The sequence below is a fragment of the Tachypleus tridentatus genome, chromosome 1, assembly GCF_004210375.1.
Source record: "Tachypleus tridentatus isolate NWPU-2018 chromosome 1, ASM421037v1, whole genome shotgun sequence".
In the NCBI taxonomy this organism is placed as follows: Eukaryota; Metazoa; Arthropoda; class Merostomata; order Xiphosura; family Limulidae; genus Tachypleus; species Tachypleus tridentatus.
In genome coordinates this window covers 30,451,903-30,467,381 of record NC_134825.1, presented here as the reverse complement: position 1 = coordinate 30,467,381, position 15,479 = coordinate 30,451,903, and the positions used below count along the sequence as shown (strand labels likewise).

The window sequence follows — 15,479 nt, the reverse complement described above, 5'->3', positions numbered from 1 at the left end:
GTCTAAGAGGTGGTGGTTCATGGTGTTGTCAAGCTGCCTTCCCTTTAGTTTATTACTACTAAATTAGGAACAGCTAGTTCAGATAGCTTTTGTGTAACTTTATACAAAACTCAAAACAAAAGTTTACCTCTCCCCACTACATTCTTGGCAAAAAGTATACTATGGTCAAGATGAGATGCAATCTCTCATGAGTGACCTTGCCATTTAGTGTCTCATTGTAAGGGCTTTTCTTTTGGACACTTTCTGAAGGTTTAAATTTTCTACCATCCTCTTCACTACTTCAACATGGAATTCTAGTTGTTATACACATGAAGGTGAAGTATTCTCTTGGAAATTAACATTTTCCTAGTCAGAAGAATTTATGGCAGATACCTCTGCACATATATCTACCTGACCTTCACACTTCTGGTGCAGCTTTTATTCTTGCTTCATCTAAAAATGAAGTAATCTTGAATGCAAATGCTTAGGTGGAGATACTGCACATGGAGGTTGTTTCTTGCTCCTCTTGGTGGAGGGCACAGATGGTGTTAAACACCTGAAATTAGGTGAGAGTTAGTTTAATGTTAATGGCAGGCATATCTCTTAGGTAGATGCATGATGAACATAAACATTCTGTGTGAAGCTGTATTTATTAGAAATACAATTTCAGATTAGGAAAACATGTTAAAAATAGCAAAACTGTCACACATAACTTCAGTATTGTATGATTTTGAAACTTTTCATACAATATTTCAACTGTTGCTTTCCATAGTAGTGCAGAAATAGGTTAGCCAGTGAAAGAGTTAATTTGGAACCTGTAGGGACTCCATCAGTTTAACTGTATCTGTATATATATTACAAGAAAAGGGGTCTCACTGGTGACAAATTCTAATGGCTACTGAAAACCTGATTTGGTAAACCTCATAATATCATATTTCCATTTTCATAAATAAGATATATAGCCAACTTCAATAACACCCTAATAGAATGTTTGTATAAAGGTATTCAATGTCCGAACTAGAACAGGACACGTTTCATCAAATCTTAGGTCATAGATTGTATTGGAAAAGATAAAACTACTTTTTATAGTATACTCAGTATGAGTAAATTTATCCAAAATTTCATTAAAATACCTGCTAGTTCTTCATCATAAATGCCTATATTTGTTACTGGTCTGATGGGATAGGCTTCTTTTGTAATCATTGGACTTCAATGATAGGATATCATCCAGAAACTATATTTAGATATGCATCTTTTATCAATAAATTATTTTTCTTAATTTTTATTAAAAACTTTGTAATGTATCCTCTATGTTGCTTAAAATAGGTTATACTTTTAGAATATAATCAGATTTATTTAAGATGACAAAACTGTTCTCTTATTGTGTTTCAATAATATAATGCTCTAATTTTTACATAATTTTCTAACAACATCCAAACCATCTTTATTAATATTAGAATATTTGATGTTATAATTATTTATAGGTTATAATACAAATATGAATTATAATACTTTTGTTTGATGCACTACTACTACTACAGATTTGTTGCCTAGAAACAGGTGATTATCAAATTTGAGTTTATCAACTGATATTGCAAACTTCAAACTATACAACACATTATTTTCAGTTACAATTCATGTATAATTAGACAAACAGTGTGTGATTTCATCTTTATCACTATTAACAGTTTTATTGTTGCTTCTTCCACTGTATTGTATTATTAAAAAGGAGGTTAATAAAATATATTTTTGTTTTATAATTACAATTTTACACAAAATGATAAATGTATATTTAAATGCAGACATATACCATTGAATGAATTAAACCCATTGAGAAAGCAGTTGTAAATATTTGGTGATGTAAGAGTCATTGTAGAATACCAAGATAATCAACAGTTTGCCTTATTGGGTGTTTTAATGTATGACAGTAGAGAATACTGGATTGTGAAGTTTATCTCAAAGTATACTTTAATTTTATTTATTCAAAATGAATGTAAAGATAATTTTATGAAAACCTTAATCTGTTGTGTTTATAAAATCATAAAGATTTATAAATATTTTCACCAAAAATTAGAGAATATAAAACACTTTTTGAAAGAGAATTATATTTGCATTTATATAGACAAGATCTTAAGAATACAGTTAGAAAATATTTTGTGTATTGAAATGGTAGATCATAAATGTAGCAAAATTATTGATGTGAGTTCATTGGAAAACATGGTTTTGAGTAAGCAAATAGTTGTAATATATTTTTTAGAGTTTACCCTCAAAAAGATGTAATAGTTATTTTCAAGTCATAATTTAGCTACAAAATTATTTAAAGTTTAGTTAAGATTTCTGCACAAAAATCGTTTAATGGTGTTTAATAATTCAGTTGTTCTAGTTATGATGCTAGATATATAGAATCTACCACAAGATGACTTCAAACTCAAGTATGGGAATATGCAAATCTACATAGTGAAAAGTGAAGTGAATAAGAGCATGTGTATGTATTGAAAGGTGAAGGAGTGATTGGTTTAGCATTATGATAATATGTAATGATTAAATAAATCTATGCATCAATGAGATCCTGTTAATTAAATGTTTAAAATATGAAATTAATTAAATAGGATTGTTTATGAATTTGGTATAGATTTTAGCTAAAAAGGACTATACCCACTGTTTCTTTAATTATTCAGCTAGTAGGAATTAGATATACATGTCAAGTATCATGTGCACTAAAGGATATTTTAAATGATTTGTTACACGTAACAGTGAACTATTTGTACTGTACTTGTATGTATTAATGTATACATGTATTTTATCAGAAGATGTTTATTTCATTCTTTCTTTATATTGTTAGCTTGTTTACAGTTTCAAGTCATAAAAGTTATTTTTCTATTTGAATTATGATTTTTATAGATATTTGTAGTTGCTTTGTTTTGTTTAGTGTATTGTGTTTCTATAACATGTTTTTTATCAAATAAAGTGAAATAAATGTTTATAAATATTATTTTTCTTCCTTACCCATGAAATTTTGATTGTAAGGCATAAGAGGTGAGCCTGGAGAACCTGGAGTCCCAGGAAACCCTGGAATACCTGGACAACCTGGACTGAGTGGTATTCCTGGCCAAAAAGGTATTGTTAGTGCAAGATATTAGATACCAGCTAGAATACACTCCTATAGTTGGAAATTATGTAAATTTATGATTAATGAAATGTTATTTTAAGACATGAAAAGTTACTTTATACATAATTGTAAAAAATGCAAAACTGAAAATGGGAGACACCTCTCCCATATTGACCTATCAAACTTCAAAACCAATTCTAGTGAATATCTATCCACAGTACTATTATATGTATATAGATTCTAATGAATATAATACATTATATCTATTCCCAACCAATTTGTTTATTCTATATTATTGAACATTTTGGTTAACTTACATCAACATAAAAAGTATTCATCTATCATTCAATGACTGTACATACTAAGTTTTGTAGAAGGTCTTTTTAATTGTTTTATATATTACTTCAAATAGACTACCTATTACTGAATATTATCAACAACTACTGGTATGTTGTATTCAAACTGGCCTGGATATTTGGTACTGGGCTAAAGGCCTCATAGATCATAAAAAATCTCTAAAAATTATTTAAATTATTTTGAATGAGCATAGCTAAACATCTTGGCATTTTGTGTTTGTTTGTTTTCAGCCATAAAGGGGCATTATAAGTTGACGGTCAATCCCACTATTCGTTGCCAAAAAAAGAGTAGCTTGAAATAAATAAAAGAGTTGGCGGTGGGTGGTGATGACTAGCTGCCTGCCCTCTAGTCTTACACTCAATCCCACTAAATTAGGGAGTTGGCTCAGGTCTCTCCTCCTGGTTACACTCCTAAATTAGGGACGCTCAGGGGGTTGTGCAGTAGGCTAACAATTTACTCACTTAAAAAACCAGCCTGTTAATGAATCCGCACTAGCGATTGCAGCCCTATGTTCCTTCATAGAATCGAGAGGCTTAATGAATGATGATGAAATGAATTTGATGAATGTATCTTAATTAGTTAAATATTTAATGTTAATAAAGTGCTCATTATACTGATATTAAATATTTAATTTAAAAAAAATCTTAATATATTCATGTCACTGTTTCTGACATTGTAAGTCAGTTTTTTCCAAATGTTTGTGAGTCTCTTTAAGGAAAAGATAGTATCAGTGTTAATTTGAAATATTATTTTTTACATTCAGTTATTATGAATGAATGTAAAACCTTCATATTTATTTCAGGAAAGCAAGGAGAACCGGGGTATGCAGGATATACTGGACGGCCAGGTCTACCAGGTTTCAGAGGTGAGCCAGGAGAGCCTGGACCACAAGGAGTGGTAGGTCCACCTGGAGATGCAGCACCAGTGGGTCTAAAAGGTGATTATGGAGAACCTGGACTTTTAGGTATGTTGATATTTTAAAGTTATACAAAGAGTGTAACTTAACCATTTTATTTAACTTTTAATAGAAATAATAATAAAGTAGCTTTCCAAAGAAACCTGAGTTTTACACAATTCTTAGTTGATGGGCATTTGTTGAGTATTAATTATTAACAAATAGAATAAATAATTTGAAGTGATACAAGAAATATCATATTTGTAATTAGGTGATATGAGGCCCTCAGCTTTGTTTAAAATGTATATCAGTGTTTGTTTAGCCTTCTATTAATCTTTCTATTAGTAAATAGGAATATAGCATTGTTGACTGTATAAGTTTCTGATTTTTTTAAAATAAATAATAATAATAATTAATAATAAAATTTTAAACTTTATTTTCTCTATTACATTGCAACAATAATTATATTTGTACCATGCATGTGTTTTTGATACTTAAATTATTTTGTTAGGTCCCAATGGATATCCAGGGCCTCCAGGCAAACCAGGAATACCAGGACCTAAGGGAAAACAAGGAGTTCCAGGAGAAAGCCTGGGGGCAGAAACTGGTTCAAAGGGAGAAGTTGGTGATCAAGGTTTTAGAGGTCCTCAAGGTTTATCAGGTCAGAAAGGACAGATGGGTGACATGGGAACTCCAGGTACTTGTGAAGTATATTTTGTTTTTTTACTGAAACTTTAATAGTTTTTATTGTAATAATGCAAAATATTAAATACTAGAACTATGTGTCCTTCACATAAGAGTCTTAAAGGTACTGTCTTACAGTACCATTCTCAACAATTCTATCTGCAGAGGTATCTAATTTTATTTCTAATAATATGTAGATTTTTGAAAACCATTTGTATTAATAAATAATTTTTTGGTATTCATTCATTATTATAAACTGTAACAATTTTACTAAAAAAATCACCAGGATAAGTATATTTTTAACACACATCGTAATCAAATGTGCCTGATGAACATTAACTATTATTTTATGAAAGCCTTTGTATTGAAAGTTGATTTGTAAGGTTTGATAATTATTAAATCCTTTCTCATAATGGATTTTTAATTATTTTTATAATATTTTGTTGTGCATTAATCAATTTATTTATATATATGCTTATTTGTTTTTACACAGAAGAAAACCAGTTATTAATGAGAAGGTACAATGTACAGAGAATTAGTTAAAAATTGCTAGAAGCTCAATTAGTTGGTAGTGTTTTAGTTTAATTAACTTTTTATCTCAATTAGCTAGCTGCTAAGATTGGTAAATATTCTTCATTTAAGTTAAAATTAACTACATATTTGTTTTTGGATTTTTTCACTCCTGTTAAAAATGGATTTCACTGCTCATCTAGAATAAGTTCAGATATTAATAGGCATGTGTGTGTTTGTAAAATGGTCTAGTGTTTTTACATATGTGGACCATTTTCTCTTAAAGTCTCCTTTAACCTCATTTTGCAGTTGATTGAGGGTTAAAATTTTAGTCATCTTTTCAGGTTAATTTTTAGTGCTTAAATGCATTATTAAGGTACTTGAAGAAAAATTGGATTGTGCTGCCTGAGAATAATTGATGTAATTTTTCCATTGATGTGCCCCATCTAATGGTCTATCAAGTATTACTTGTTTAACCTCATTGGATAAATCTAATACAAGCTAAAACTTGTATTAAGAATTTTAACAGTATGACTATTATTGCTTTAGCTATTTATTATATTATCACTATTATTGTTCACTGAAAATCAGAATATTTCTGATTGTGATAAACACTCTTAATTATTTATTTTTAGGGTTCGAAGGGCTTAAGGGAGATAAAGGATTCGAAGGCTTCCCAGGGTTTCCAGGACGTGATGGGCTATCTGGACGTCCTGGGCCTAAAGGAATAAGTGGCTTACCAGGTTTACCTGGCCTTCCAGGGACAAAGGTCAGAATAACCATGCTGTGTTTAGTCATCTCCTTTTGCATGTTAAAAGTTCACAGTGAAGTAACATTTTTCTACTTCAGTTTTATGTATATCATTAAGAGTTGTACATTTTTATTAGCTCTATAGACATTGAGCAGTTCCTCACTGGAAGTTTAATAGTTTTTTAAATATGACATGTTTAGTACAATGTCAAAATCCAGTTAAGTTTTCTTCTTTGAGTTGCTGTTGTAATTTATATATTCAAAACATTTAGAGTAAAGTAAAGAAAATAAAAATCATTTTTAATAGTAAACATTGTATGAAATTCATGTTTTTTCATTAAAGTATTTAGAATATCAGGAGCAGTTTAATTCCATAATGACTATCATGTACTTTTCAGGTGTAAAATCCACATTTGCACATCAAATTTCAAAATTTAAATGAAATTAATAATTCTAACACTATTTCAACATAGTTTTACTTAAGAATAAGTTAGAATTTGTATTTTGTAATTTTTTTAAAAAATAATGTGGTATACTTGATAAAGAAGGTATTTTGTTTGCTTGTTTGAAGTTAAGCACAAAGATATACAACAGGATATCTGGTATCAAAACCTAGTTTCTAGTGTTGTAAGTCTGCAGACATACTGCTATGCTACTGGGAGGCAATATATACTCTTCAAAAAAAAGAAACGCAAAAGGGATATTTTTGTTATTTTAAAGAGAAATATATGTAATAACGTTACAAGCTCAAAGTATGTGATGTTACACGTGTTAAGGCACTGATTGTCAAACCAGAATGACAATAAAAGTTGTGCACTTTGAAAATGGAGGAAAACATTGGATTTTTCGCCAAAACTGGTGTGCCCAATAAATTTGTTTGAGAGATCTGCATGTTCTGCAAGTGCAACATGTGCAAAATCCCTATAAAAGTGACAGGTTCTTGGTTTCCATAGCTCAGTGTTAAGCCACCGACACGCAATACAGTTACGCCAAAACTGACTGAAGCATAATGCAACAACGCCATTGGTTGCTTGGAAGCAGGCGAATCTTGATCAGATGTTGCCAGAGCTGTGAATGTCCACCCAAGCACCATCACAAGGCTATGGAATCGTCACCAACAACACAGATCAACTTGTGACCGTCCACGATCTGGCAGACCTCGTGTGACCACGCCCGCACAAGATCGCTACATCCGGTTACGTCACCTTCGGGGATAGGACTACCACTGCGACGTTTACTGCCTCAACCATACAAGGGCTGTGTAGGATTTCCGATCAGACCGTACGCAACCGTCGACGAGATTCTTAGGCCCCATGTGCAACCCATCATGGTGAATGTCAACAACGTTTTTCAACATGACAACGCCCGTCCTCACACAGCCCGACTCACCACTGTCTTCTTGAGACACCACAACATCAACATTCTTCCCTGGCCCTCCAGATCACCAGATTTAAACCCCATCGAACATTTTTGGGACGAGTTGGACCGACGTCTGAGACGTCTGAGCGGACAGCCATTCCACAGGATGTGATTCGTCATCTCATTGCTTTCATGGGCAAGAGATGCCAAGCAGTTATTGATGCTCACGGGGGACATACTCGTTACTAACGTTGAGTGATGTTAAACTTCACCTAGTGAGCGTGGGCTTCGCCTTTGCAGACTTTGGATGTTCAGCAGTGAATGTGCAAAGTTTCACACATGTCATACAGAACTACCCGGAATAAACTTGTTAACAATATGTCTCAAAGTTTGCCTTTTGCATTTCTTTTTTTGAAGAGTATAGAAAGTAAGAAACAAATGTTCTAATCTTAATTAGCGTGCAACTATAAGGAATCTCACCTGTAAAAAATGCTTTAATGAAACATTTTGATAATTTTTTGCTCTTCCAAATGTACCAGTTTATATTCATGAAGAAGTTATCATTTTCTGAGAATGTTGCTGTGTTTTTTATAGATTTTAGGCAGGATTTATTACTGTTGCAATTAAAATCAATACATGAATAAATGTTAATCAAGTTGAATCTGAATGGATGATGTAAAATGGAACTTTTTGATTAATAATAATAACTTTTGAATTGTAAAAAGAGAGGAGTAAATTTTAATGGATTTTGAGAACTGTCTTACAAACAAAAAAGAGATTTATAAATTTCATAATATAAGAAGATACAGAAATATAAAATCAAATTATATGATTTTTTTTCAAAGTTAAAATTAAATACTTTATAGTATTAAAGTTTTGTTCTAAGTTTCTTGCAATTTGGTTAAGTATTTCTACTTAAATATTATAAATTTCATAGTATAAGAAGAGACAGAAATACAAAATCAAATTTTATTATTTTTTCTCAAAGGTAAAATTAAGTACTATATGGTATTAAAATTTTGTTCTGATTTTTTTGCAATTTGTTTAAGTATTTCTACTGTAAAAACCAAAACTATAGTATATGAGGAAGGGGCTGAAAAGGGTTAACATTACAATTTCATAAGTTTAATTTTCAAAAATTAAAGTTTAAAGTTTTTGTAATTTAAATGTAAAACATGATAGCACGAGTGATAAAATGTTTTAAATATTTTGATTAAACATTTAATAACTGATCGTACTGTGGTTTGATGATTATACTAATAACAACAGACCTTAATTATAATTGAGCAGAATATCTCAGTGTTGGGTTTAAGTCCTAGAATTGAAGTTACATTTCACTTACTGGCTTTGTCATATAAAATTTAGTGTCAATGTTAAAAGTATTACCAGGATATTTGTAGTCAGTATGAACTACATCCCAGCTATGTTTTTTTGCTTAGATTTTACTCTGTAACACCATATTACACAAATAATTGTATCATAATACTTTTTAAGGTAATTTTTATGGTGTAAATAAAACAACAGTTGATTTGCATATAATCCAAGTATAATTATATGGCAATATGCACAGGGAGACAGAGGACTAGTGGGGTTACCTGGAATAAAAGGACCTGTTGGTGATGAGGGACCTCCAGGAATACCTGGAATAGATGGAATTCCAGGTGCAGTTGGTGACCAGGGAGAACCTGGTTTGCCAGGTAAAAACAACTGTTTTCTATAATATTTGTAAGTTTTGAAAGGTAAGTAGGATGTGAGAATATACAAACACATACAGGTATATACATATATATACACCTTAATGCTAAGATAACTTTTTGCTTTCTTCTGAATACACTGTATATATACAGTAAAACCTGTCTAAAGCAGAATTGCACAGGACCAAGTAAAATTTCTGGCTTAGACAGTTGAACATGCATTTCCTTAATTATATATAATTTTTGAGCAGAACATTATACTTGCTTGACTCAAGGGAAGTAAGACGTTTGTAAGTAAAGTTATTATATTGTTTATGCTATATTTATTAGAATAAGAATAAAAATTGATATTCAAAATATACATAAGTACACAAAATCTTAATTTTGTGAAAGTGTCCAATTTCACCTGTTTCATTTTATAATGGGCTTTGACATGTGGTTAAAAGAGAACACCAATTCTATGGCCTTTTCAAGAAGTTAATTTTTCCCCCTTCATTATTGCATACAATTTGATTGCGTTAATATAACTTAACACTTGTGATGAAGTAGGAATTTTTATTTCCTCACTATTTTTTTCATTTTGTTCATCTTCTGAATCTCTTACACTGTTACCATCTTGTGATTCTATTGTAGATTTTAAATCAGTTTCTATTAAAACATTTTTGTCAATGTTCATAAAACTTTCTGCATTCACAGAATCATCTGCATCAATCTTCTCAATCAGAGTTTGAATTTCACTAGAATTGTCATAAGAAACAACTTCTCCACAATCTCTGCTATTATCAAGAATAAATCCACAGTTTTGAAAGCACATTATTACACATTTGATTGAATGACTTAAAAATGCAATTGCATTTAACATGTCAGTTTACATGGTCATTTCATATTCTATCTTACAGTCGTCTGTGTTTGCAATAATATGCTGAAGCATCAGTTTTATACACTGTATAATTCCATTATCTAGTGGCTGTAGAACTGATGTTATACATGGAGGTAGAAAGATTAAACAAACATTTGAAAGATGAACTTTTGGGTGACAAGTTGCATTATTTAGTAAAAGTAGAATATTCCTACTTTCTTGTTCCATTCTTTTGTTTAATTTGTTTAAAAATTCCTCGAATATAGCACTTGTTATCCACGCTATATTATTCGTTTTCTATTCCACAGGAAATTGATTCTTGCTTAAATTTTTGAAAATGTGCAGAATATCTCAGTGTTGGGCAGAGAAAAGAACAGAATGTATTTAGCCAATACTTAATGCAACAAAATGTCCGAGAATTTATTAATATTTAAATAAATTATTAATTAAACAAGAATTTATTAATATTTAAAGAAATTATTAATTAAATAAGGAATTAATATTCAGTCAAAAACATTTTTTCTGCCTTACTCAGGTTCTAATTCTACTTGTTGATAAAAATCTTAAGGTAATGCTGTAAGATTTTGATACCTCCAGCTTGTACATGTTTCTGTCCTATGCACTTTTTGGTTTAGACAGGTTTTACTATACATATACATAGTCAATATTTTGAACACTGGTTTACACTACTATTGACATTGGAAATTATTAGATAACTGCATTTCTGAGTTACTTTAAATTTGAATTATAGATGAATGATTTGTAGTGTTGCTTTTTATCTTTTATTAATTTTTATTTTGTTCATAAAATATCATAGCCATAAATGTTGTTAATGTAGATGACATTTTAAGGTTCATGTTCTATGTTTCTTCGTCCAGACCATGTCAAAGGTCTAGTGTATAGTTTGTGAATTCAATTAAAATTTAGCCATTGTACTTTGTTAGGTTTTTATGTACATGGGCTTGGATTTTTCTACAGTAGGTATCTGTGACTTGTTGGTGATAAATTTGAACAATGAATGTAAAGTACACATTTCACTTGTTTTAAAATAATATATTCAAAACAAGTACAATGTGTATACAGAACTTCTTTACATTATAGGATGTCACTGTTTTATCGAAAACTTTAAATAATTTTATTTTCTTGTCAAAAGTTTGCACAGGTGGATTCAATTATTTAAGAATCCAACTGACAAGAAAAACTAATTTTTCTACTCACAATAATGTCAGCAGCAAATAATTTACTAATGCTACCCCATCTAAACTTCAAGTAATTGTCTTCTTTTCATCAAAAGTTCACACATATGGTTTCAACTACATTGGAATCCAATTGACAAGAAAAATTATTCTCCTTATTTCTATCAAATTGTGAAACTCAGTTTAAAATATTGCCCACTATGGTTAATTAGTCACATGCCAGGTAACTTCACGTTTTCTTCCATTAACTAATTTTCCGACTGAACTTGACTCGTGCTTACTTGGTTGCCGATATGTATATGTTGTTCAGAGAGGCCTCAAGCCTTCTGTAAAGTATGTTAACAGATCTGATTTAACAATACTCGGTCAAGGTAATGAGAAAAATAGTGAAGGTTTACATAATGTGACAGCAATAATATTAGTAAAGCCTAGACAACAGTGTAATAGCAAACACAACATATGGCATGTACATAGTTATGTGACCAAACTTGTTATAAGTATCACTTTGAAATAATTATTTTAACTGACTTCTTATCAAATGTAAATTGAATATTAAATCACCAACTAAATGAAATAATAACTCTTACACTAAACAGTCTTATATATACAACATACTTGAACAACGTTTTGCTCAGGAAGGAAAGTGGTGTATCACCAGATTACTGATATTGGGAAAACAAATTACAGTTTTACTTCCTATTTTTCTGATTTAGTGTATATTAACCCATACAATGTATGTTCTGCAAAACTATTCATACAGCTACGAGACTATTATTTGAGTTAAATGTACATGTCAGGAGAAAGGTTTAATTTTAACACTTTCAATGATTTTTATATTTATTTTTTATATTTTCTTCTCTTTCCTTGCTTTTTCATTTCATTTGAAACAAAAATTTCCTATAACTAACTGAAGTTGGCAAATAGTACTTTCAGATATGGGATATTTTGCCAATGAGCATCAAAATCTGTTTTCAAGTTTTACTACCTTAGTTCGTGTTTCATTTGATGTATGAGGAGGCATATAAATAGAAGTTAAAATCTATAAATTGTGTAACCTATCTATTTTATGAATCTTAGTTCCTCTTATTCTTTTCTTAGTAGCTTGAATGCATTTTATCATTCCTATATTGCAATTTTCACCTTAGGTTCATTCACCTGCCCTTTATTGTAAGACTTTTGGGTTTAATTTACTTCTCAGAATTTATATGTGATCCAAGGTAGAAGATGCTTTTGCGTTATGCTCTTGAGTTACATTTTCATCAGGTGTTAGAATTAGTATAAGCAATGCTTTCTCTTTATATTAAAGCTGGTGCTAGAGAAGACTATACAATAAAAATGAACAACTTGACTAATAACATTCTAATGTTTAATATTACTGCTAAATCTTGGAAGATTCACACATAAATCTTCTGTGATGTTACTGTGTACTTTTTTTTTATTTGATCTGTAATTGTTTTGTTTTGATTTTTAAAAGGCTTCCCTTCAACTGTGGTCAGTAAGGGAGATCATGGTGAACCTGGCACACCAGGACCTCCTGGATACCCTGGTGAACATGGAGTTCCTGGACTACAAGGATTACCTGGTGTGAAAGGAGCTATTGGAGAACCTGGATTTGATGGCTTTCCTGGAATTCCTGGAAGAGATGGACCCAAGGGTAAGTTTGTAAGATTGTTTACTCCAAAAGTATAATAGTGGAATAAGTTTACATTTCTCTTAATATTTGACTTGTAGCTTAAAAGACATTGGATTTATTGCTTTTGTGTATTTCATTCTATCTAACGTATGGATTTAACACTTTGGAAATGTTTCAATAATTTTATGTAAAAAGTAAAATATTATTGCTCGTGTTGTAATGTTTGATTCTGAATGCCAATTAGATGGAATCTGTTGTTGACATTAATTCCAAAATATACTTACCTCCTTTCACATTTGACTGCAATGGTTTTTCCTTTGCCCATCTAAACATTGGTTTGATTTTTGCTCACTTCCAGTCTTTTATAGTCCACTTAATTGCCCTTTATGATATTTATCTTGTGACCCTCTGCATTTACATCAATACAACCTCTATCCTACTATAGTATATAAGCACTTCATTCAGATAATGTTATCACTTTTTCTTGACAAAGCATCATTAATGGGTATTCCAGTATTATGATTGTTTGGAGATGCTTTGAATGCTGTCTGTATTACTTAGTTGATTTTCGTAATAATAATCAAAAAACAAAGTATTCTGTTTGGCAAACCAACTTATGTATGAATTCCAGGATTATTATTTCTGACACAAAGGCAAATCAGATCTCTTCTATCCCATCTCTGATATCTGGTTTCATATATCTGTTGGGTGGGGAGTGTCCACTCTCATTGTTACTGATCTTATTCATAATGAGATAGACATATATTTGGTTTTGTGGTGGTCCTCTGGGGACTTTATGGTTGCAATTGAGCACGTTCCTTAAAATTCTGGAAAGAATTTGGATTAATTTTTTTCTTGAGCCTTCGTTTAGTCTGTTAGTTTTTCGGTTTCGTAATTGAACACTGAGTTTGGAGACTCACAAAGCTGGGGTCTGAAACTGAGTTCCCTATGGTGAATGTGTTAGAAGGCTCAATATTACTTTGCTCAAACAAAACAAATTTACCTGACAAAATGTTGTTCCAATTAACAGTAATTACCACAGTCTTTAAGTGACTTATAAAAACTGAACAGGAGGGCACTTTGGGATATGCTGCCTTCAGTTTGTTTTCTTCTGTTGGTTCGTCAAGAGTGTGATGTTTTGGGTTTTTCCTACTTGATTTAGAGCCTGCACCTTACTTGATGGCTGAAAGATCTGGAAGTTAATTTTTAGTTTTTCTCCATCCATAAATATTGTGGTTCATGCTGGAAAGTTTATTACTTCTCAGTTATGCTGAAGGGACTGTTATGCTTTATCTGATACGTTGCCAGAATTTCGCAATTTAGCCTACCACCACTAAATAAAGCATTTTCTGACTCAAATAATACTTATTTTCCTCAAATTTTGGGGTTTTAAGGCAGAGTTTGTAGTTAACCCGAATAGATTAATGTCCCCTAATGGAACAGGGTAAGACTATGGACTTACAATTCTAACATCTAGCATTTTGTTTTCTTTTCACTTCACTTTGTTGAAAGACTTTCAGGATCATCAACTTCTATGATGATGACCTGGATCCATTGTTAGTATGCATGTTGGTTCAATTTTTGACCTATAGATTCCTCCCTGTTGCCTTTGGAATCTTGAATTTCATCAGCTCGTACAGTGGGTTGTAGTTCTCCCCCTATTCATGAGTCCTGACTCCTGACATTAGTTCCTTGGTACATTGGTCCTCTGAATAAGTTCTTTTTATATCCAAGGGTTCTGCTGCTTGGTATGATCACTGTCAGTAGCATTGGTGATTATTGTATACTTTCAGTATCTGTGGGGGCTTGGTTTTGAGAATTCCTGGATGTGTCATAACCTTAACTACAGATCCAAGAGCACTCAATGTTTTTGAGTCAGGATTAGTCATTCAGTTCAGTTTACATTTTCACCACTATTATCCACTCAACCTGTGTGGTTATCAGTATTTGGAACTTAGTTCTGAGGCTATGAGAATTTGGTTTGTCGGAGGGTAGTGAGAGAGTAGTGATAATTCTTTCAAGCTCTTATTCTTGTCAGTTGTTGGGCCTAGGCAGACAAGAGATTGTTATCCAGTCAAGGCCTAGATTCTCTAAGGTTTACAAGTTATTCATTCCTCAATCTTAGTTGATATTTGTTTTACTGGGATTTAAGATTTCCAAGTTTGTTGTATTCAGTTTCTATCTGCACATTTCCATAGTGATGAAATCCCACCATTATCAGCATTTATTGTACACAAGTGTCAGTTACTGTATTTCTGGGTTTTTATTTTCAGACCAGTATTAGTATCATGTGGGTTCTCCTGTACTTTACAATTTTTTTATCATCGCCTCCAGTCCATCACACTGTCTACATGTTATTTTATGGATGACTGGTGATTGCTGGTACCTTCTTGTTAGTTGTCAGAACATCACATCCTGTTTCAGAAATAACCAAAGCAGGCTTCTTTTTCAGTG

General features: G+C 31.5%; 1 pseudogene across 1 annotated transcript in view; it reads left to right on the top strand.

The window, feature by feature from the left end:
- LOC143232302 (uncharacterized) overlaps positions 1–15,479 on the top strand; it is a 123,999-nt pseudogene that overhangs the window by 89,986 nt on the left and 18,534 nt on the right. The window contains exons 27-32 of the transcript XR_013017489.1: positions 3,007–3,096; positions 4,248–4,409; positions 4,852–5,037; positions 6,170–6,303; positions 9,214–9,340; positions 12,867–13,046. The product of XR_013017489.1 is annotated as an uncharacterized LOC143232302 (transcript). The remainder of the gene's footprint in view (positions 1–3,006; positions 3,097–4,247; positions 4,410–4,851; positions 5,038–6,169; positions 6,304–9,213; positions 9,341–12,866; positions 13,047–15,479) is intronic.